This window comes from Theropithecus gelada, chromosome 12, assembly GCF_003255815.1.
Source record: "Theropithecus gelada isolate Dixy chromosome 12, Tgel_1.0, whole genome shotgun sequence".
NCBI lineage: Eukaryota > Metazoa > Chordata > Mammalia > Primates > Cercopithecidae > Theropithecus > Theropithecus gelada.
The window spans coordinates 79543663-79567576 of NC_037680.1; the positions used below are offsets into that span (position 1 = coordinate 79543663).

Consider the following 23914-nt stretch of genomic DNA (forward strand, 5'->3'; position numbering starts at 1 on the left):
TTGTTCCTTTTTCCTTTCATGCCTTCTTCCTTTGTGATTAGACGATATTTTCTCTAGTGGTATGCTTTAATTCCTTACTTTGTATCTTTTGTTTATCCACCGTAGGTTTTTGCTTTGTGTTTACCATGAGGCTTACATAAAACAGCTCATAGTTATAACAGGCTATGTTAAGCTGATTACAACTTAACTTTGATTGTATACTTTACCCTGCCCGACATTTTATGGTTTTTATGTCACAATTTACATCTTTTTATATTGTATATTCCTTAATAAATTATTGTAGCCATTAATATTATTATTTTTTTTTCAGAGCTAGCTGAGGTTTTATTTTGGACAAAAAAAAAAAAAAAAAAAAGCAATTGTAGCTGGAGGCATGGGCAAGGGGGATCGCCAGGCAGTAAACTCCTCCGCAGGTGGGCTGAGGGCTAAGGCTGAGCCTCAGGTGGGCCTCCTGTTCCCTGTACTCCCCTACACAGCGGCCTCCCTCCCAGGCTCTGGGGCAGCTGCAGGAGGGGCACTGGGAGGGGCTGCTGCAGCTGTTCACTTGGGCAGGATGTCAGAGGACACGGACACCAGCTTCCCATCGTGGGTCTCAATCTTCTTCACAACTACGGCCTTGGTGAAGCTGGTGTGGCTGAAGGAGATGGAGCCCATGCCAGAGCCAAAGCTGGAGCTGAGGCCATAGCTGAGGCTGGGGCTTGTGAGGCCCTCATAGGCTGAGCTCAGACCACCTGCATAGCTACTGGTGGTCTTGGTATGGATACTCATGTTCTGCATCCCAGACTCCAACCGGCTCTCCTCGCCCTCCAGCAGCTTCCTGTAGGTGGTGATCTTGATGTCCAGGGCCAGTCTGATGTTCATCAGTTCCTGGTACTCATGCAGCTGCCATGCCATGGCCCACTGCAGGGCAGCCTCCAGCTTGGAGAGCTTGGCATTGGCATCCTTAACAGCCAACTCCCCATGCTGCTCGGCATCTGTGATGGCAGCCTCCAGGGAAACCCTCTGGCCTTCGAGGCCCTCAATCTCAGCCTGGAGCTGGCTGATGTTCTGGTTCATCTCAGAGATCTCAGTCTTCGTATGCCGCAGGTCATCCGCATGCATCCCAGCCAGCGTCTGTAGCTCCTCATACTTGATCTGGTACATGCTCTCAGCCTCAGCCTGGCTGTGGTTGGTGATCTCCTCATACTGCACCTTGACCTCAGCAATGATGCTGTCCATGTCCAGGGAGCGGCTGTTGTCCATGGACAGCACCACAGATGTATCCAAGATCTGGGACTACAGTTCCTGGATCTCCTCTTCCTACAGCTGCCGGAAGAAGTTGATCCCTTTAGTCAGCCCTTCCAGGTAAGACTCTAGCTCTACCTTGTTTATATAAGCTTCATCCACTTCCTTCCTGATGAGGACAAATTCATTCTCCATCTCTGTACGCTTGTTGATCTCATCCTCATATTTGTTCTTGAAGTCCTCCACCAGCCCCTGCATATTGCCAAGCTCTGCCTCCAGCTTCAGCCTCTCCTAGCCCAGAGTCTCCAGCTGCCATTTAAGGTTGTTGAAATAGCTCTCGAACATGTTGTCCATGTTGTACTAGCCATCTGCTGCTGCTGCAGGAGGGCTCCACCTGGTCTCCAGCATCTTGTTCTGGTACTCCAGGAATTGTACCTTGTCTATGAAGGAGGCAAACTTGTTGCTGAGGGCCTTGATCTGCTCCTTTTCCTGGGTGCGCACAGCCTGGATGTTGGGTTCTGCCTCCAGGTTAAGGGGGCTCAGCAGGCTCTGGTTGACTGTGACGGCAGTGATGCTTCCCATGCTGCTGGCCCCACCATAACTTCTGCCCAGGACACCCAGAAAGCTGCTGCTACCCACTCAGGAGAAGCTCAAGGAGCTGATGCAGGCATCGGGCCCACATGTGTAGGAGTAGCTGCTGAAGGCTTGGGGGCCAGAGGTGGACACCTTGTAGGACTTCTGGCTCACCCTGATGGACATGGTCAATGCAGGAGTGGAGGCAGGTGGGCTGAACCACATAAAGATCCCAGAAGGAGCAGAGACGCTGCTTCTTGGTCTTTTTTTTTTTTTTTTTTTGACGGAGTTTTGTTCTTGTTGCCCAGACTGGAGTGCAATGGCATGATCTTGGCTTACTGCAACCTTCACCTCCCAGGTTCAAGTGATTCTCCTGCCTTGGTCTCCTGAGTAGCTGGGATTACAGGCACCTGCTACCATGCACAGCTAATTTTGGTATTTTTTTTAGTAGAGATGGGGTTTCACCATGTTGGCCAGGCTGGTCTCAAACTCCTGACCTCAGGTGATCTGCCTGCCTCGGCCTCCCAAAGTGCTGGGATTACAGGCATGGGCCACCGCACCAGGCCTATTGTAGCCATTATTTTTAATAGTTTTGTTTTTTAACATTCATATTAAAAACCCACCATTATACTATTAGAGTATTCTAAATTTGTGTAGTTGTACCAATGAGTTTTATGCTTTTAGATGTTTTTGTGTTACTCATTAGCATCCTTTCCTCTCAGCTTGAAGAATTCCCTTTATGATTTCTTGTAAGACACATCTGGTGGTGATGAACTACCTCAGTTTTTGTTTGAGAAAGTTTTTATCTCCATTTCTGAAGGTCAACTTTGCCAAGTAAAGTGCTGTTGGTTGACAGTTGCCTTTTTTCCTTCAGCACACTGAATTTATCATCCCTCTCTCTACTGGCCTGTAGGTTTCTCCTGAGAATCCACGTCTAGCCTTATTGGAACTCCATTATATGCGATTTGCTTTTCTCTTGCTGCTTTCAGGATGCTCTCTTCATCTTTGATTTTTGACAGTTTTATTCTATCTTAGTATAATCTTGTTCAGGTTGAATCTGATTGCAGACCTTTGACCTTCTCATACCTGAATATTTATACCTTTCCTCAGATTTGGAAATTTTTCTGCTGTTATTTATTTAAGTAAACTTTCTGGCCCTTTGTCCCTCTCTTTTCCTGCTTAAACTCCTATAACTAGGATATTTGCTCTTTTGAGAAAATCTTGTAAGCTTTAAATCTTCTAAGTTTCATGTTTCCTTCTCTGACTGTATGTTTTGAAATAATCTGTCTTTGAGTTCATGTATTAATTCTTCTGCTTCATCAAGTCTGCTGTTAATGCTCTCTACTGCATTTTTAGTTCATTAATTGTATTTGTCAGCTCCAGAATTTGATTTTTTAAAAAAAAAAACAATTTTAATCTGTCTGTTACATTTCTTATTTTGGTCATCTGTTGTTTTGCTGATTTCAGTGAAATGTTTCTCTGTATTTTTAAATTTTTTTTTATTTATTTATTTTGAGACGGAGTCTCGCTCTGTCACCCAGGCTGGAGTGCAGTGGCCTGATCTCAGCTCACTGCAAGCTCCGCCTCCCGGGTTCACGCCATTCTCCTGCCTCAGCCTCCCGAGTAGCTGGGATTACAGGCACCCACCACCTCGCCTGGCTAATTTTTTTTGTGTATTTTTAGTAGAGACGGGGTTTCACCATATTAGCCAGGATGGTCTCGATCTCCTGACCTCGTGATCCACCCATCTCAGCCTCCCAAAGTGCTGGCATTACAGGCTTGAGCCACCACGCCTGGCCTCTGTATTTTTTTAAAAGCAATTATTTTGAATTCTTTAAGAGGCAGTTTATATATATCCATTTCTTTGGGGTCAGCTACTGGGAGGTTATGTTTTTTAGATGGTATTATGTCTCCCATTTTTCTTGTTGCTTTACATTAATGTCTGTGCACTTAGTGGAACAGTCACCTTTTGTAGACTTTATGGGCTAGTTTCATTGTGGACTGACTTTCCTCCATGGGGTGGGGTGCAGTGGTTCTGGCACCAGTCAGGGTGCCAACTGTGTGGTCTCTGTGCAGCTCTGTCTGCTGAGGTTGGTACAGATAAAAATCACAGGGATCCATAGCAGTCAATGTTGTGAGTTTCTGTAGTGGCAGCAAGAGTTGTTGGGTCTTTGGTGGCAATGACTGCTAAGATCGCTGCAATCTATTTTTTTTTTCCCACCAGAGAAGCTATGGCTGAAGGGATCCCTCTTGGCACTGGTGCCTGATGAGTAGCACCCATGGAATAATCACAGAACTCAGGCCTGATGCACAACTGTGTGGAGGTACTGCAGTTCTGAGTTCCCAGGTAGTAATGGCATTGGTGTCTGGGATGCAGGGATCCTTGCTGCTGTGTAACAGAATGCAAGATGCAGATGCTTGTTAAACAGCTAAGAGAACTGAGAATAAGAGCACTTGTGAGTGCAGCATTAGAGTAGCTCTAGGATTGGGGTAAAGTCAAGATCTTTATGGCAGCAGAGCTGGTACCCAGAGTGCAGCCACACACAGCAAGAGCTTGGCTCTTGGGCCAGGGTGCGAACTTTTTACCTGTATACTTTTGACAAATGGATATCTTATACAGAACATTTCCAACTTCCCAGAAAGTTTCCTTGTATCACTGTCTTGCCAATCCATACCCTATCAGAAGCAATGAATTTTTTTCCTTAGCTTTTCCCAGTTTATTCTTTTTGATTGTTGAATAGAATTCCGTTGTATCAATGTACCAGTGTTTCCAGTTTGGGACTACTATAAATAAGGCTGTTATGAACATGCCTATACAAGTATTTTTGCAAATATTTTCATTTCTCTTGGATAAAAATCTAGAATTGGGTTTGCTGTGTCAAAGGACTAGTGTACCAGCCTTGGCAACAAAGTGAGACCCCATCTCTACCAAAATTTAAAAATTAGCCATACATTGTGCCATATGCCTGTAGTCCCAGCTACTGGGGACGCTGAAGTGGGAGGATCACTTGAGCCCAGGAGTTTGAGGCTGCAGTGAGCTATGAATGTGCCACTGCACTATAGTCTGAGGGATACAGTGAGACCCCATCTCAAAAAATACATAAAAAATCAAAATTCAAATTTAAAAAATTAAAAAAAAACAAATAAGGAGTAGTAGCTGGAAGCCAACACATAATTTTTGCTACTGACAATGGTCAAGTTTCTGGACATAGCTTACTGTGAGAGCCAAATAATCTTCATAACTGAGCACTAAAATTAAATTCAACAAGCCAGTCAGAGGCAACTGAATCACCAGAGGCTTCCCTATATGAGAGAAGGAAGGAAGGAACTGAGATAAACTTGCCCAATTTTTGCTTCCCAAATTTACCAGACAAGCCACTCCTCCTCTAGGAGGAAATGAGGGGGTAGAAAGAGACTAGGAGTTAAACTAATTGAGCTCCTTTAACATAGTAGGAAACATCAACAATGAGAAAGATACATTCCCTCTGTATTAATTTCCTATTGCTGCTATAAAAAATGATCACAAACTTAGTAACTTACAACAAAATTAATTTACTGTCTTCCCATTCTGGAGGTCAGAGTCATAAAATAAAGTTGTCAGAGGGCTGCATTTCTTCTGGAGGCTACAGAGGAGAATCCATTTCATTGTCTTTTCTAGCTTTTAGAAGCCACTTACATTTCCTGGCATAGGGTCCCCCTTCCTCCATCTTTAAGGCCAGCAGCATAGCATCTTCTAATCTTTCTCTTATTCTGTGTGTCATCACATGGTGTCTTATTTTCTTCTGACCTTTTTGCCTTCCCCTTAAAAAGACCTATGTGATTATATTGGACAAACCTAAATAACCCAGGATAATATCCCCATCTCAATATCCTTAACTTAATTACATATTCAAAGTCTCTTTGAACACAGTCTCTTGCCACAGAAAGTAACATATTCATAGGTTTCAGGAATTAGGACATGGACATCTTTGGAAGGCCCTTATTCTACTACAGCTTCTATCAGTTTTCACTCTTATTTAGCAAAAGGATAGGCTCAAGTAATTTCTTCATAAAAGATACTTGAGGCCTGGCGTGGTGGCTCACACCTGCAATCCCAGCACTTTGGGAGGCCGAGGCAGGTGAATCACTTGAGGTCAGGAGTTTAAGACCAGCCTGGCAAACATAGTGAAACCCTGTTTCTACTAAAAATATACAAATAAGCTGGGCATGGTGGTGGGTGCCTGTAATCCCAGCTACTTAGGGGGCTGAGGCAGAAGAATCACTTGAACCTGGGAGGCAGAGGTTGCAGTAAGCCGAGATCACGCCATTACTCCAGCCTGGGCGATAGAGCAAGACTCTGTCTTAAAAAAAAGGAATACTTTATTCCTTTTTACACTATACGGTATTTAAATTGTTAGCTGTCTCCTGGATTTGGAATTCAAATCTTAAAGTAAAATGAAACAAATCAATAATCTCTTTAGAGGTAGATTTGTATTCACTTAAAACGTCTCATTACTATAACATCACTGAAAAACAAGTGGAACTGGTATTAATGTGCACACTGAAGCACTGAAATCCTCTTGAGAAAAATAATCTGTGAAGACTTTTGACTTAATATAACATTAGTGTTTGATGCAATTAAGAAAATACATTAGTCAAGCCTGCTGTTTAACATAGTACTCCCGCTTACTCTGGCTCCTAAGCCATGAGTTTTCTCACAAACACAATCAACATTCCTCAGGGTGACAGTTGATAAATAATTCAACTTTGGAAGGGGGGGAACTGGTAGGAAATGCTCAAAAATGTCGGCAATGGTTTTCTCTGCAGTGGGATCATGGATGACAGTTTATTGTAGTTTCTGACAGTTTTCTGCAGCAAATTTGCTACAATTAACATGTATAACTATTATTTGAATAACTATTATTATTGTACAAATGTTTTCTTATCAAGACCAGTTATACTTTTATCTTTTTGGTTTTTCTTTTTTTTTTTTAAGACAAGGTTTTGCTCTGTTGCCCAGGCTGGAGTGCAGAAGCGCCATCATGCTCCAACCTCCCAAGCTCAGGTGATCCACAAGTGCATGCCATCACACTCGGCTAATTTTTTTTCCTTTTTTTGTAGAGACCCTAAGACTGTGCCCCCACTCCCACTAGACCAGAGACTGGTTGCAAGTCAGGGTATCCAGAACTTCTGACCCACCAGCTTAAAGTAGGGGTTCCCAAGATTCCTTTTTGGGCTCGATTAGAGGTAGAGTGGCTCACATAACTTAGGGAAACACATGAGAGTCTCAAGGCAGCTGAAAGGAAGGCAGGAGAAGGTCAGAGGCCTGTCCCTGAAGCCTAACACACCCAACACTGTAACAAGACTGTAGTGAGAGCTATGGAAGTTAGGAACCAGCAAATGTTGATGAAAAATACCACACTATCCAACACTTGCGAGCCCTTATCCAAAAGTGAGTCACTCATTCATTGTTAAATATATATTAAGTGCTTATAGTTTTACGTAGCAATCTTACCTGAAATATGACTAATAATCAGTAAGTGCATATAAAAATATCTGAGAAGTTAAAATAGTTATTACAAGACTATATATTAAATCACATGAACTTTGTAAGGGAGCTGGTCTCCCCCTCTCCTGCTAACAATCGAACACCTAATAAAAAACAGAAATAGGACTGAAATTCTGGTGTGCTGGGTACCATGAGTGAAATTTCCTTTGAACTGTATGTTGAAGAAAAACAGATTTTAACAGCAGGAGGCAAGGAAATACTGTTCCAAATACAGGCTGAAGAAGAGAAAGGCAGATTGATGGTACAGATTGTAGAGATCTGTTTAACAGAGAGACTAAACACAGAGAGTTCAGAACAATCTCTCCATATTCCAGACATAATCTAATAAAAGCCTGGACCAAGGGCATTAGTGTAAGAATGGATATGAAGGCAGATATCTATAGAACTTGGTAAATAATGATTAAGCAGTTTTGCCCCAGAAAAATAAGAGCAATTAGAAGAAGCAGTTCTCTAAGTGGGAAGGTTAGACATTTCATCTGTGACATCTTGAATCTGAAATGATCAGGGACATCAGAGTTTTCCAAAATTTCTAACAGGTAATTAAAACTATAGTAATAAAAAATTGTTTCAAGCTTGGGTCTCTAGTCAGACTGTCTAGGATGAAGCTAAGAAATTTTTTTATTATCTGTGGGACCTCGTGCAAGTGACATTAATCTCTCTTTTAGTTTCCTCATCAGTAAAATAGGAATAATGAAGTAAATGGATTGTTATAAGAATTAAATAGGCTGGGCATGGTGGCTCATGCCTGTAATCCCAGCACTTTGGGAGGCCGAGGTGGGTGGATCACCTGAGGTCTGGAGTTTGAGACCAGCCTGACCAACATGGAGAAAACCCGTCTCTACTAAAAATACAAAATTGGCTGGGCGTGGTGGCATGCCCCTGTAATCCCATCTACTCCGGAGGTTGAGGCAGGAGAATGGCTTGAACCCAGGAGGTGGAGGTTGTAGTGAGCCGAGATCGCGCCATTGCACTCCAGCCTGGGCAACAAGAGCGAAACTCCATCTCAAAAAAAAGAATTAAATGAGAAAGATATGTAAAGTACTTGGAATAGAAATTGCTGGCACTTAAGAATTCATGTTATATTTTTTCATTTTACTTTTTATCAGAGCTTAGAATGAAATATTACATGGGAATTATCTACTGATATATATATATAGAAATAGTTAAGCAGTGAGAACAAATGAGACTTTCAAGAAAATAGAAAGGGTAGTAAACAAAAAGATACAGGCACTTGTATGTTCACTGCAGCATTAGTCTCAATAGCAAAAACATGGCATCAACCGAGATGCACATCAATAGTGGGCTGGATTGGCCAGGCGCGGTGGCTCAAGCCTGTAATCGCAGCACTTTGGGAGGCCGAGGCAGGCGGATCACGAGGTCAGGAGATCGAGACCATCCTGGCTAACATGGTGAAACCCCATCTCTACTAAAAATACAAAAAATTAGCCGGGCATGGTGGTGCACGCCTGTAGTCCCAGCTACTCAGGAGGCTGAGGCAGAAGAATGGCGTGAACCCGGGAGGCGAAGCTTGCAGTGAGCCAAGATCGTGCCACTGCACTCCAGCCTGGGTAATACAGCAAGACTCCGTCTCAAAAAAAAAAAAAAAAAAAACCACAGTGAGCTGGATAAAGAAAATGTGACACATATACACCATGGAATACTATGCAGCCACAAAAAAAGAACAAAATCCTGTCCTTTGCAGCAATACAAATGCAGCTGGAGGCCATTATCCTAAGCAAATTAATGCAGGAACAGAAAATCAAATGCCACATGTTTTCATTTTTAAGTGGGAACTAAACATTGAATACACGTGGACATAAAGATAGGAATAGTAGACACTGGGGACTACTGGAGTGGGGAAAAGGGAGGAGGTGGTAAGATTAGCCACCATGCCCAGCTAATTTTTGTATTTTTAGTAGAGACGGGGTTTCACCGTGTTAGGCAGGCTGGTCTCGAACTCCTGACCTCAGGTGATCCACTTGCCTCGGTCTCCCAAAGTGCTAGGATTACAGGCGTGAGCCACTGCGCCCAGCCAAACAGCATATTTTTAAATTTTTGGTTGACCCCGTGAAATCGCCAACATTAGGCCATTTTTTTACCTACAAAAACAGCAATTGTATTGGACTCCATCTAATAAAAGGAACTGAAACAAGTTTACTAAAGTGCTCTAACTCATTTCAGAAAAAAGTCATCTGTGGGCAAATGATCTCCCTAACTGAGAACATGTCCCAACTCAATTCAGAGATCTGGCCTGGTTGGCAAACTATGGCCTGCTGGCAAATAGTCTTTAGCTGCTTTCTTGCTACAAAGGCAGTTAGGTACATCCAGCAAATTGCACAGCCTACAAAGCAAAAATTATTTACTATTTGGCCATTTACAGAAAAAGTCTGTAGACTCCTGATCTCAGTCATGGTTCTAAAACACAGTCTGAAAGTCATAAATCTCTTTAAGTTGTATTATTGTAATAAGACAACGTCTAGTCTTTGTATACATACATATATATTTTGTGTGTGTACAGATATATACAGTCATGCACCGCATGACATTTTGGCCACTGATGGACCATATATACAACAGTGGTCCCATAAAATTATAATAGAGCAGAAATCTGGCAAAATGGCCGAATAGGAACAGCTACAGTCTGCAGCTCCCAGCAAGACAAATGCAGAAGGCGGGTGATTTCTGCATTTCCAACTGAGGTACCCAGTTCATCTCACTGGGACTGGTTAGGCAGTGGGTACAGCTCACAGAGGGCAAGCAGAAGCAGTGTGGGGCGCTGCCTCATCCAGGAAGTGCAAGGAGCTGGGGCCCTCCCTGTCCCAGCCAAGGGAAGCCATGACAGACTGTGCTATCTGGCCCAGATACTACGCTTTTCCCACAGTTTTTGCAATCCACAGACCAGAAGATTCCCTCATGTGCCTACACCACCAGGGCCCTGGGTTTCAAGCATAAAACTGGGTGGCTGTTTAGGCAGGCACCGAGCTACCTGCAGTTTTTTTTTTTTTTTTTTTTTTTGGTACCCCAGTGGTGCCTGGAACCCCAGCGAGACAAAACTGTTCACTCCCCTGGAAAGGGGGCTGAGGCCAGGGAGCCAAGTGGTCTCACTCAGTGGGTCCCACTCCCATGGAGCCCAGCAAGCTAAGAACCACTGGCTTGAAATTCTCACTGCCAGCACAGCAGTTTGAAGTCGATCTGGGACGATCGAGCTTGGTGGGGCAGGGGCATCTGCCATTACTGAGGCTTGAGTAGGCGGTTTTCCCCTGACAGTGCTAAGGAGGCCGGGCAGTTTGGACTGGGCAGAACTCACCACAGTGCGGCAAAGTGGCTATGGTCAAACTGCCTCTCTAGACTCCTCCTCACCAGGCAGGGCATCTCTGAAAGAAAGGCAGCAGCCCCAGTCAGGGGCTTTTAGATAAAACTCCCATCTCCCTGGGACAGAGCACCTGGGGTAAGGGGCAGCTGTGGGCACAGCTTCACAGACTTAAAATGTTCCTGCCTGTCGGCTCTGAAGAGAGCATCTGATCCTGACAAGGAGGATTCTCCCAGCACAGCAATTGAGCTCTGCTGGGGGACAGACAGCCTCCTCAAGTGGGTCCCAGACCCCCATGCTTCCTGACTGGAAGACACTTCCCAGCAGGGGTCAACAGGCACCACCTATAGGAGAGCTCCAGCTGGCATCAGGCCAGTGCCCCTCTGGGACAAAGCTTTCAGAGGAAGGAGCAGGCAGCAATATTTGCTGTTCTGCAGCCTCTGCTGGTGATACCCAGGCAAACAGGAGTAGACCTGCAGCAAACCGTAGCAGACCTGCAGAAGAGGGGCCTGTTAGAAGAAAACCTAACAAACAGAAAGCAATAACATCAACATCAACAAAAAGGACCCCCCCCACACAAAAACCCCATCCAAAGGTCATCAGTCTCAAAGATCAAAGGGAGATAAATCCACCAAGATGAGGAAAAAACAGCACAAAAATGCTGAAAATTCCAAAAAACAGAGTGCCTCTTCTCCTCCAAATGATGACAGCTCCTCTCCAGCAAGGGCACAAAACTGGATGGAGAATGAGTTTGACGAATTGACAGCAGTAGGCTTCAGAAGGTGGATAGTAACAAACTCCTCTGAGCTAAAGGAGCATGCTCTAACCCAATGCAAGGAAGCTAAGAACCTTGATAACAGGTTACAGGAACTGCTAACTAGAATAACCAGTTTAGATAAGAACATAAATGACCTGATGGAGCTGAAAAACACAGCACGAGAACTTCATGAAGCATTCACAAATACCAATAGCTGAATCAATCAAGCAGAAGAAAGGATATCAGAAATTGAAGATCAACTTACTGAAACAAGGCATGAAGACAAAATTAGAGAAGAATGAATGAAAAGGAATGAACAAAGCCCCCAAGAAATATGGGACTATGTGAAAAGACCAAACCTATGATTGATTGGTGTACCCGAAAGTGACGGGGAGAATGGAACCAAGTTGGAAAACACATTTCAGGATATTATCCAGGAGAACTTCTCCAACCTAAGCAAGACAGGTTGACATTCAAATTCAGGAAATACAGAGAATACCACTTAAGATACTCCTCGAGAAGAGCAACCCCAAGACACATCTCAGGTTCTCCAAGGTGAAACGAAGGAAAAAATGTTAAGGGCAGCCAGAGAGAAAGGTCAGGGGATGCAATCCTACTTTCTGATAAAATGGACTTTAAACAAACAAAGATCAAAAAAGACAAAGAAGGACATTACATAATGGTAAAGGGATCAATGCAACAAGAAGAGCTAACTATCCTAAATATATATGCACCCAATACAAGAACAACCAGATTCATAAAACAAGTTCCTAGAGACCTACAAAGAGACTTAGACTCCTACACAATAATAGTGGGAGACTTTAACACCCCACTGTCAATATGAGACAGATCAACGAGACAGAAAATTAACAAGGATATTCAGGACTTGAACTCAGCTCTGGACCAAGTGGACCTAATAGACATCTACAGAACTCTCCACCCCAAATCAACAGAATATATATTCTTCTCAGTGCCACATAGCACGTATTCTAAAATCAACCACATAAATGGAAATAAAACATTCCTCAGCAAATACAAAAGAACAGAAATCATAACAAACAGTCTCAGACCATAGTGCAATGAAATTAGAACTCAGGATTAAGAAACTCACTTGAGGCCGGGTACAGTGGCTCAGGCCTGTAATCCCAGCACTCTGGGAGGCCAAGGCAGGTGGATTACAAGGTCAGGAGTTTGAGACCAGCCTGGCCAATATGGTGAAACCCCGTCTCTACTAAAAATACAAAAATTGGCCAGGCGTGGTGGTGGGCGCCTGTAGTCCCAGCTACTTGGGAAGTTAAGGCAGGAGAATTGCTTGAACCCAGGAGGCAGAGGTCTCAAAAAATAAACTCACTCAAAACCGTGCAACTACATGTCTCAGAAAAGAAACTCACTCAAAACCATGCAACTACATGGAAACTAAACAACCTGCTCCTGAACGACTGCTGGGCAAATAACGAAATTAGAGCAGAAATACAGAAGTTCTTTGAAACCAATGAGAACGAAGACACAATGTACCAGAATCTCTGGGACACAGCTAAAGCAGTGTTAAGAAGGAAATTTATAGCACTAAATATCCACATCAGAATGAGGGAAAGATCTAAAATTGACACCCTAACATCACAATTAAAAGAACTAAAGAAGCAAGAGCAAACAAATTCAAAAGCTAGCAGAAGACAAGAAATAACTAAGATCAGAGCAGAACTGAAGGAGATAGAGACACAAAAAACCCTCCAAAAAAATCAATGAATCCAGGAGCTTTTTTTTTAAAAAGATTAACAAAATAGACTGCTAGCCAGACTAATAAAGAAGAAAAAAGAATCAAATAGACACAATAAAAAATAATAAAGGGATATCACCACCGATCTTAAAGAAAAACAAACTACCATCACAGAATACTACAAACACCTCTATGGAAATAAACTAGAAAATCTAGAGGAAATGGATAAATTCCTGAACACATACACCCTCCCAAGAAGTCGAATTCCTGAATAGACCAATAACCATGAGCCACTGCGCCTGGCCTTCCAATAACAAGTTCTGAAATTGAGGCAGTAATTAATAGCCTACCAACCAAAAAAAACCCTAGGACCAGACGGATTCAGAGCCTAATTCTACCAGAGGTACAAAGAGGAGCTGGTACCATTCCTTCTGAAACTACTCCAAACAACAGAAAAAGAGGGACTCAGCCAGGCGCGGTGGTTCATGCCTGTAACCCCAGCACTTTGGGAGGCCAAGGTAGACAGATCACAAGGTCAGGAGTTCAAGACCAGCCTGGCCAACATGGAGAAACCCCGTCTCTACTAAAAATACAAAAATTAGCTGGGCATGGTGGCGGGTGACTAGAATCCCAGCTACTCAGGAGGCTGAGGCAGAGAACTGGTTGAACCCGGGAGGTGGAGGTTGCAGTGAGCTGAGATTGCACCACTGCACTCCAGCCAGGGAGACAAAGTGAGACTCTGTCTCAAGAAAAAAGAAAGGAGGAAAAAGAAAAAGAGGGACTCCTCCCTAACTCATTCTATGAGGCCAGCATAATCCTGATACCAAAACCTGGCACAACAAAAGAAGAAAATTTCAGGCCAATATCTCTGATGAACATCGATGCCAAAAATCCTCAATAAAATACTGGCAAACTGAATCCAGCAGCACATCAAAAAGCTTATCCACCATGATCTGCTTCATCCTTGGGATGAAAGATTGGTTCACCATACGCAAATCAGTAAACATAATCCATCACATAAACAGAACCAATGACAAAAACCACATGATTTATCTCAATAGATGCAGAAAAGGCCTTCGATAAAATTCAACACCCCTTCATGCTAAAAACTCTCAATAAACTAGGTATTGAGGGAACATATCTCATAATAATAAAAGCTACTTATAACAAACCCATAACCAATATCATACTAAATGGGCAAAAGCTGGAAGCATTTCCTTTGAAAACCAGCACAAGATAAGGATGCCCACTCTCATTACTCATATTCAACATAGTATTGGAAGTTCTGGCCAGGACAATCAGGCAAAAGAAAGAAAGGGTATTCAAATAGGAAGAGAGGGAGTCAACTTATCTCTGTTTACAGATGATATGATTGTGTATTTAGAAAACTCCATCGTCTCAGCCCAAAAACTCCTTAAGCTGATAAGCAACTTCAGCAAAATCTCAGGATACAAAATCAATGTGCAAAAATCATAAGCATTCCTACACACATATATAATATAATTGTCTATATAATAGACAAGCAGAGAGCCAAACCATGAGTGAACTCCCATTCACAGGTGCTACAAAGAAAATAAAATACCTAGGAATACAAGTTACAAGGGATGTGAAGGACCTCTTCAAGGAGAACTACAAACCACTGCTCAAGGAAACGAGAGAGGACACAAACAAATGGAAAGACATTCCATGCTCACGGATAGGAGGAATCAATATCATGAAAATGGCCATACTGCCCAAAGTAATTTATAGATTCAATGCTATTCCCATCAAGCTACCATGGACTTTCTTCACAGAATTAGAAAAAACTACTTTAAATTTCATATGGAACCAAAAAAGAGCCTATATAGCCAAGACAATCCTAAGCAAAAAGAACAAAGCTAGAGGTATCATGCCACTTGACTTTGAACTATACTACAAGTCTACAGTAACCAAAACAGCATAGTACCAAAAAAGATATGTAGACCAACAGAACAGAACAGAGACCTCAGAAATAATACCACACATCCACAATCATCTGATCTTCGACAAGCCTGACAAAAACAAGCAATGGGGAAAGGAGTCCCTGTTTAATAAATGGTGCTGGGGAAACTGGCTAACCATATGCAGAAAACTGAAACTGGACCCCTTCCTCACACCTTATACAAAAATTAACTTAAGATGGATTAAAGACTTAAATGTAAGACCTAAAACCATAAACACCGTAGAAGAAAACCTAGGCAATAACATTCAGGACATAGGAATGAGCAAATACTTCATGACAAAAACACCAAAAGCAATGGCAACAAAAGTCAAAATTGACAAATGGGATCTAATTAAACTAAAGAGCCTCTGCACAGCAAAAGAAACTATCATCGGAGTGAACAGGCAACCTACAGAATGGGAGAAAATTTTTGCAATCTATCCTTCTGACAAAGGTCTAATATCCAGAATCTACAAGGAACTTAAACAAATTTACAAGAAAAAAAACAACCCCATCAAAGAGTGGGCAAAGGATGTGAACAGACACTTCTCAAAAGACATTTATGTGGCCAATAAACAAATGGAAAAAAGCTCATCAACACTGGTCACTAGAGAAATTCAAATCAACACCACAATGAGATACCATCTCATGCCAGTTGGAATGGTGATCATTAAAAAGTCAGGAAACAACAGATGCTGGAGAGGATGTAGAGAAATAGGAATGCTTTTACCCTGTTAGTGGGAGTGTAAATTAGTTGGAGCATTGTGGAAGACAGTGTGGCGATTCCTCAAAGATCTAGAACCAGAAATACCATTTGACTCATTACTGGGTATATACCCAAAGGATTATAAATCATTCTACTATAAAGACACATGCACACATACGTTTATTGTAGCACTATTTACAATAGCAAAGACTTGGAACCAACCCAAATGCCCATCAATGATAGACTGGATAAAGAAAATGAGGCACATATGCAACATGGAATACTATACAGCCATTAAAAAAGAATGAGTTCATGTCCTTTGCAGGGACATGGACGAAGCTGGAAACCATCATTCTCAGCAAATTAACACTGGAACAGAAAACCAAACACTGCATGTTCTCACTCATAAGTGGGAGTTGAACAATGAGAACACATGGACACAGGGAGGGGAACATCACACACCAGGGCCTGTCGGGGGTTGGGAGAAAGGGGTGGGAGAGCATTAGGACAAATGTCTAATTCATGCAGGGCTTAAAACCTAGATGACGGGTTGATAGGTGTAGCAAACCACCATGACACATGTATACCTATGTAACAAACCTATATGTTCTGCACATGTATCCCAGAACTTAAAGTAAAATTTAAAAAAAGAAACCTATTTTTAAAAAGATTATAATGGAGCAGAGAAAATCCTATTGTCTAGTGATGTCACAGCCATGGTTTGCCACTGAGCAAACCTTTCCTTTGTTTAGATACATAAACACCATTGTGTTACAGTTGCCTCCCATATTCAGTACAGGAACATGCTATACAGGTTTACAGCCTAGGAGCAACAGGCTGTATCAGACAGTCTAGGGGTGTAGCAAGCTATACCATCTAGGTTTGTGTAAGTACACTCTATGACATTCATACAATGACAAAATTGCCTAAGGACACGTCTCAGGACATATTCCTGTTGCTATGTGGTGGATGGCTATATCATATACATCCTACTTTAAAGGCTCTGCCTGACTAATCTTTCATCAACCGCCCATTAATTCAGGAATGGGTTGTGGCTCTGGCAAATCAATAAGTACATTAGGTTACAGGCTCTTTTGTCTGTCTCCTTTCATAGATTGAGATGAAATGAAGCCTACTAAAATTATTAAGGGTAACTGATATGAAAGACGAACCAACAAGTGACAAATTGAGGATCTGCCCCTCAAACTGCCCTAAAGAATACATTTTATAAAGTATCAGCTTTAATATTATATTAGAATTGAATTCAGGTTATAAATATAAATATTTTCAGATCGGATCTTAATTACTGTTTAGTCAAACCTGGTTTGGTTACTGAGATACTGGTCTATTCCAGGACCAGAGTAGCTGAAATTTACAAACACACAGAGATACTATAACTTGTGCAGAACAAAAATTACCTGAAATTTGAAAATAGTACCAATATGACAGTCAGTTTCATATGCACATTTAATGCCAGCTTTGTTCTGGGTGCTATGATTGGCACTGTAATCATAACATCAATAAGACACGGACATAGGAAAATCCAATTACATTAAATGCAAACCTGTGTTTATCTAAAGTAGAAAGAATATGGTAATTACTTATCACCATTCAATCAGTCCCACAAACTCCACACTAAGCACCTAAGTTACCCACAGAGAGGTTACCATCTTGACCTAATATTCTTATGAAAGGACTGGATCTTAATAATTTTTCAAAAAGAATTCAAAATTATGCAAAAGGTACTTTTCTTAGAGTTTAAGATATTTTAAAGTTCCTGATAATGTTAGTACTGCTGCTTACTAAAATAATAATCATTATACCTTTAGAACACTGAAAACTTTTTAAACACATTTTATCTCCTTTGGTCTTCATAATATCCCCAGAAAGCTAAAAGTGGCAGGTTATATTATTCCAGTTTCATAAAGGAAGTAGCCAAGACCCTTTAAAATTAAGGGAATTTTCTTAAATTTATTGAATTCACAGGTATTAAGAACATTTTTGTCTGGGTGCAGTGGCTCATGCCCAGTACATTGGGAGACCATGGCAAGAGGATCACTTGAGGTCAAGACCAGTCTGGGCAACATAGTGAGACCTTGCCTCTAAAAAAATTCTTTTTTTTAATTTGCTGGGTGTGGTGGCACACACCTGTAGTCCTAGCTACTCAGGAGGCTGAGTGGGGAAGATTGCTTGAGCCCAGGAGTTCAAGGTTATAGTAAACTATGATCATGGCACTGCACTCCAGCCTGGGCCACAGAGTGAGACTCTGTCTCAAAAAAAATAATAATAATACATGGGAAAATAGAAAAGGAACACCAATACAGTTAATCCAAACACATTAAAAATGACATTAAATATAAATGGACTACATAACACCATTAAAAAGCAGAGATTGTAATACAGGATAGACAAGTATAACCCAAATACATGTAATTTAAAAGAAACATACTTTAGGCTGGGCATGGTGGCTCACGCCTGTAATCCCAGCACTTTGGGAGGCCGAGGCAGGCGGAACATGAGGTCAAGAGTTTGAGACCAGCCTGGCCAACATGGTGAAACCCTGTCTCTCCTAAAAATACAAAAATTAGTCGAATGTGGTGACTCATGCCTGTAATTCCAGCTACTTGGGAGGCTGAGACAGGAGAACTGCTTGAATCCGGGAGGCGGAAGTTACAGTGTGCCAAGATCATGCCACTGCACTCTAGCCTGGGCAACAGAGCAAGACTGTGTCTCAAAAACAAGAAAAAAAAAAAAAAGAAACATATTTTAAACGCAAATTCACAGAGAAGTTAAAAGGAAAAGCATAAAGATATACTGCATAAACATTAAGTATATATTAATGTCTGACAAAACAGGTTTCAATATAAATAATATTTCCAGGGATAAGATGGACATTTAATAATAAGAGGGTCAATTTATCAAGAAGACATAGCAGGCCGGGCACAGTGACTCACGTCTGTAATCCCAGCACTTTGGGAGGCTGAGGTAGGTGGATCACCTGAGGTAAGGAGTTCAAGACCAGCCTGACCAACATGGTGAAACTCCGTCTCCACTAAAAATGCAAAAATGAGCTGGGTGTGGTGGCGGGCACCTGTAATCCCAGCTACCTGGGAGGCTGAGGAGAACTGGAACCCAGGAGGTGGAGGTTGCAGGGAGCCAAGATTGCACCATTGCACTCCAGCCTGGGGGACAGGGCGAGACTCCATTTCAAAATAAAATAAAATAAAATAATAAAATAAATACAAAAATTAGCCGGGAGTGGTGGCTCACACCTGTAGACCCAGCTACTAAGGAGGCTGAGGCAGGAGAATCGCTTGAACCTGGGAGGTAGAGGTTGCAGTGAGCCAAGACTGCGTCACTGCACTCAAGCCTGGGTACAGGGCGAGACTATCTAAAAAAAAAAAAAAAAAGACATAGCAATCTTAACTGTGGATATTACTAAATGATAAAGCTCTCAAATACAAGGAAAAAAAAAATAACCTGACAGAACTAAAAGGAGAAACTGTCAAATTTACAATCACAACGAGGGACTTAACACCGCCCCCAGAATAGTAACTGACATAAGTAGACATTTTTTTAAAAAGTGAAGGCCAGGTGCAATGGCTCACACCTGTAATCCCAGAACTTTGGGAGGCTGAGGTGGATGGATCACTTGAGGTTACGAGTTCGAGACCAGCCTGGCCAACCTGGTGAACCCTCATCTCTACTAAAAACCCAAAAATTATCTGGGTGTGGTAGCACACACCTGTAATCCCAGTTATTCGGGAGGCTGAGACAGGAGAATTGCTTGAACCCAGGAGGCGGAGGTTGAGTAAGCCAAGATCATGCTACTGTACTCCAGCCTGGGCGACAAAGTGAGATTCCATCTCAAAAAAAAAAAAAAAAAAAGTGAAACCATAAAAGTTTTAAACAACCCCCCCCCCCTTTTTTTTTTTTTTTTTTTTGAGAAACACTTTTAACCAACTTGGCCTAACTAACATTTATACGCCAGTCCACCCACCAAGAGCAGAATACATTATTTTTCCCTAAGGGTAACTGGAAGATTCACCAAAACAGATCATATGCTAGGCAGAAAAATAAAAGTATTAAAATAACACAGATAACATTCTTAGACTATAATACTATTACTTTAGAAATCAATAGAAACCAGGTGTTGTAGCTCCCATTTGTAATCCCAGTGACTCAGGAGGGTGAAGCAGGATTGCTTGAGGCCAGGAGTTTGAGACCTGTCTAAGCAACATAGTAAGACTCTATTTCTACAAAAAAAAAAAAAAAAAAAAAAGAAAGAAAGAAAGAAAAAGAAAAAAGCCAGAAGTGGTAGCACATGCCTGTAGTGTCAGTGACTTTGGAGGCTGAGGTGGGAGGATCGCTTGAGCCCAGGAAGTTTGAGCCTGCAGGGAGTGAGCAATGATCACACCACTGCACTCCAGGCTAGGTGACAGAGCAAGACTGTCTCTATAAAAAAAGTAAAAAGTTTTAAACAGAAATCAATAGCAATTGGATATCTAGAAAATTCCCAAATATTTGGAAATAACATATATCTAAATAAACAGGCTGGGCGTGGTGGCTCATGCCTGTAATCCCAGCACTTTGGGAGGCTGAGGCAGGTGGATCGCCTGAGGTCAGGAGTTCGAGACCAGCCTGGTCAACATGGTGAAACCCCATCTCTACTAAAAATACAAAAATTAGCCAGGTGTGATGGCAGGTGCCTGTAATCCCAGCTACTCAGGAGACTAAGGCAGGAGAATCACTTGAACTGGAGAGGTGGAGGTTGCAGTGAGTCAAGCCTAGGCGACAAGAGTGAGACTTCATCTCAAAAAAAAAAAAAAAAAAGAATAAATATAAATAAATAAACAAATAAATAAAGGGTCAAAGAAATCAGAGAGGAATTTCAAAATACTTTAAACTCAATGGTAATAAAAACATACCAAAAGCTGTGGAATGCAACTAAAGCATGATTAGAGAAAAGCTCACAGCTTTAAATACCTACATTGGAAAAAAAGGGCTGGTGCGGTCGCTCAGACCTGTAATCCCAACACTTTGGGAGGCAGAGGCAGGCAGATCACTTGAGGTCAGGAGTTTGAGACTAGCCTAGCCAACATGGTGAAACCCCACCTCTACTAAAAATACAAAAATTAGCTGGGTGTGGTGGCGAGCACCTGTAATCCCAGCTACTTGGGAGGCTGAGGCAGGAGAATCAGTTGAACCCAGGAGACGGAGGTTACAGTGAGCCAAGAACATGCCATTGCACTCCAGCCTGGGTGACAGAGTGAGACTCCATCTCAATAAAAAAAGAAAAAAAGGTACAAAATCAATTATCTATGCTTCCACCTTAAGAAGTTAGAAAAAGAGGAGCAAATTAAACCCCAAATAGAAGAAACAATAAAAATAAGTCAGTAAATAGAAAATGGACAAATAAGAAAATTAAAGTTAAAAATGGGTTGATTTGAAAAAATTATTAAATTTAAAAAGCTTCTAGTAAGACTTATCAACAAAGAAAGAAAAACATAAATGAGCAATATTAGGAATAAAAGAAGGAACGTCACTATAGATCCTACAGACATTAAAAGATTAATAAAGGTATGTTTTTAACAACTTTACACCAAAAGATTGTACAACTTAAGTTAAATGAACAAATTCCTTGAAAAATGCAACATACCAAAAACTAACACAAGAAAGAAAGACAGCATCCATATTATCTTACACTCATTTTAAAAAGTGAATCAATAATTTTTTAAATCCCGTGAAAACAAAACAAAACCAAACCCTTTCAGGACCAGATAGCTTCACTGGTGAATTCGGTCAAACATTTAGGACATAACCAAACTTACTCTTTCATAGAGTAGAAGAGGAAAGAATAGTTCCCAACTCATTTTATGAGCCAGCATAACTTTGCCCTCAAAACCAAACAGACATTACAAGAAAAGATTATTATAGACCAATATTTTTATTAAATATGAATGAAAAACCCTTCACAAAATCCTAACAAATCTAATAGAGTAATAGCTGTGTATGTATGTGTGTATATATATATATATGTATGGATAAAACATGACTAACTAGGTGGAATTGATGCAAGGGATGCAAGATTTGCTTACTATTTCAAAATCAGTCTATGGCCCAGGTGCGGCGGCTCACACCGGTAATCTCAGCACTTTGGGAGGCTGATATGGATGGATCACCTGAGATCAGGAGTTCCAGACGAGCCTGGCCAACATGGTGAAATTCCGTCTCTACTAAAAACACCAAAATTAGCCAGGTGTGGCTGGGCACAGTGGCTCATGCCTGTAATCCCAGCACTTCAGGAGGCTGAGGCAGGTGCATCACCTGAGGTCAGGAGTTGGAGATCAGCCTGGCCAACATAGAGAAACCCCACCTCTACTAAAAAATATAAAAATCAGCTGGGTGTCGTGGCCTGTGCCTGTAATCCCAGCTACTCAGAAGGCTGAGGCAGGAGAACTGCTTGAATCTGGGAGGTGTAGGTTGCAGTGAGCTGAGATCACACCACTGCACTTCAGCCTGGGCAACAGGGTGAGACCCTGTGTTTTAAAAAAAAAAAAAAAAAAAAAAATCTTCTCTTTGGCGGGGCATGGTGGCTCACGTCTGCAATCCCAGCACTCTGGAAGGCCAGGGCAGGCGGATCACTTGAGGTCAGGGGTTCAAGACCAGCCTGGCCAACATGGTGAAACCTCGTCTCTACTAAAAATACAAAAATTAGCCAGGCATGGTGGTGCACTCCTATAATCCCAGCTACTCGGGAGGCTGAGGCAGAAGAACCGCTTGAACCCAGGAGGTGGTGGTTGCAGTGAGACGAGAGTGCACCACTGCACTCCAGCCTGGGGGACAGGAGCAAGACTGTCTCAAAATAAAAATAAAAATAAATCAGCTGGGTGTGGTGGCACACACTTGTAGTCCCAGCTACTTGGGAGGCTGAGGTGGGAGGACTGCTTGATCCTGGTAGGTGGAGACTGCAGTGAGCTGAGATGGCACCACAGAACTCCAGCCTGGGTGAAGGAGCAAGAGTCCATCTCGGAAAAAAAAAAAAAAAGAAAAGAAAATCAGTCTATATAATTCATTAAATTAAGAGATTAAAGGAGAAGTACCACCATTTCAATAGATGTAGGAAAAAAATGAAAAAATGTATCACTCACTCATGATTTAAGAAAAAGAAACTCTGGCCGGGTAACGTGGCTCACATTTGTAATCCCGGCACTTTGGGAGGCCAAGGTGGGCAGAAAATGTGAGGTCAGAAGGTCGAGACCAGCCTGGCCAACATGGTGAAACCCTGTGTCCACTAAACATACAAAAATTAGCTGGGCATAGTGCTGCACACCCATAGTCCCAGCGACTTGGGTGGCTGAGGCAGGGGAATTGCTTGAACCTGAGAGGCAGAGGTTGTAGTGAGCCGAGATCATGCCACTGCACTCTAGCCTGGGTGACAGAGCAAGACTCTATCCCCCCGCAAAAAAAGAAAAAAAAAAAAAAGAAGACAACAACAAAAAAATCCCACACAGCTAACATCATACTTAACTGTGAAATAGTGAATATTTTTCCTTTAATATTGGGTAAGAGGCAAAGATGACTGCTCACACCCCTTCCATATTTGAAAGGAAAAGGCAAAGATGTCTTTATTCACAGGTGTCATGATTATGTATGCAAAAAATCCTAAAGAATCTTTTAAAAATCTACTAGATCTAATGCAACAGATCTGAGCAAATTCAGCAATTAGTGAATCAATGTAAAACAAATGTATCACATTTCTATATATTAGTAGCAAACAATTAGGAAGTGATTTTTTTTTTTTTTTTTGGTAGAGATGGAGTCTCCCTATGTTGCCCAGGCTGGTGTCAAACTCCTGGCCTCAAGTGATTCCCCTCGCCTAGGCTTCCAAAGTGCTAGGATTATAGGTGTGAGCCACCACACCCAGCCTAGAAAGTGAAATTTAAAATCCACTCTCATTTTTAATAACATCCAAAGCTATGAAATATTTAGCTGCAAATTCAGTGAAATACATACCACAGTGCTATTAAAAACTATAGCACATTGCTGAGAAAAATTAGAGAACACACAGAAATACATCCACAAATATACAACCAAATGATTTCTGACAAGGGCACTG

At 41.8% G+C, this 23914-nt stretch overlaps 1 protein-coding gene and 1 pseudogene across 1 annotated transcript in view; both read right to left on the reverse strand.

Annotated features, from left to right (window-relative positions):
- Nucleotides 1-23914, reverse strand: part of ICA1L (islet cell autoantigen 1 like) — a 94741-nt gene that overhangs the window by 65323 nt on the left and 5504 nt on the right. The gene's annotated exons all lie outside the window — the stretch shown is intronic.
- LOC112636738 lies at nt 429-2013 on the reverse strand (annotated as a pseudogene).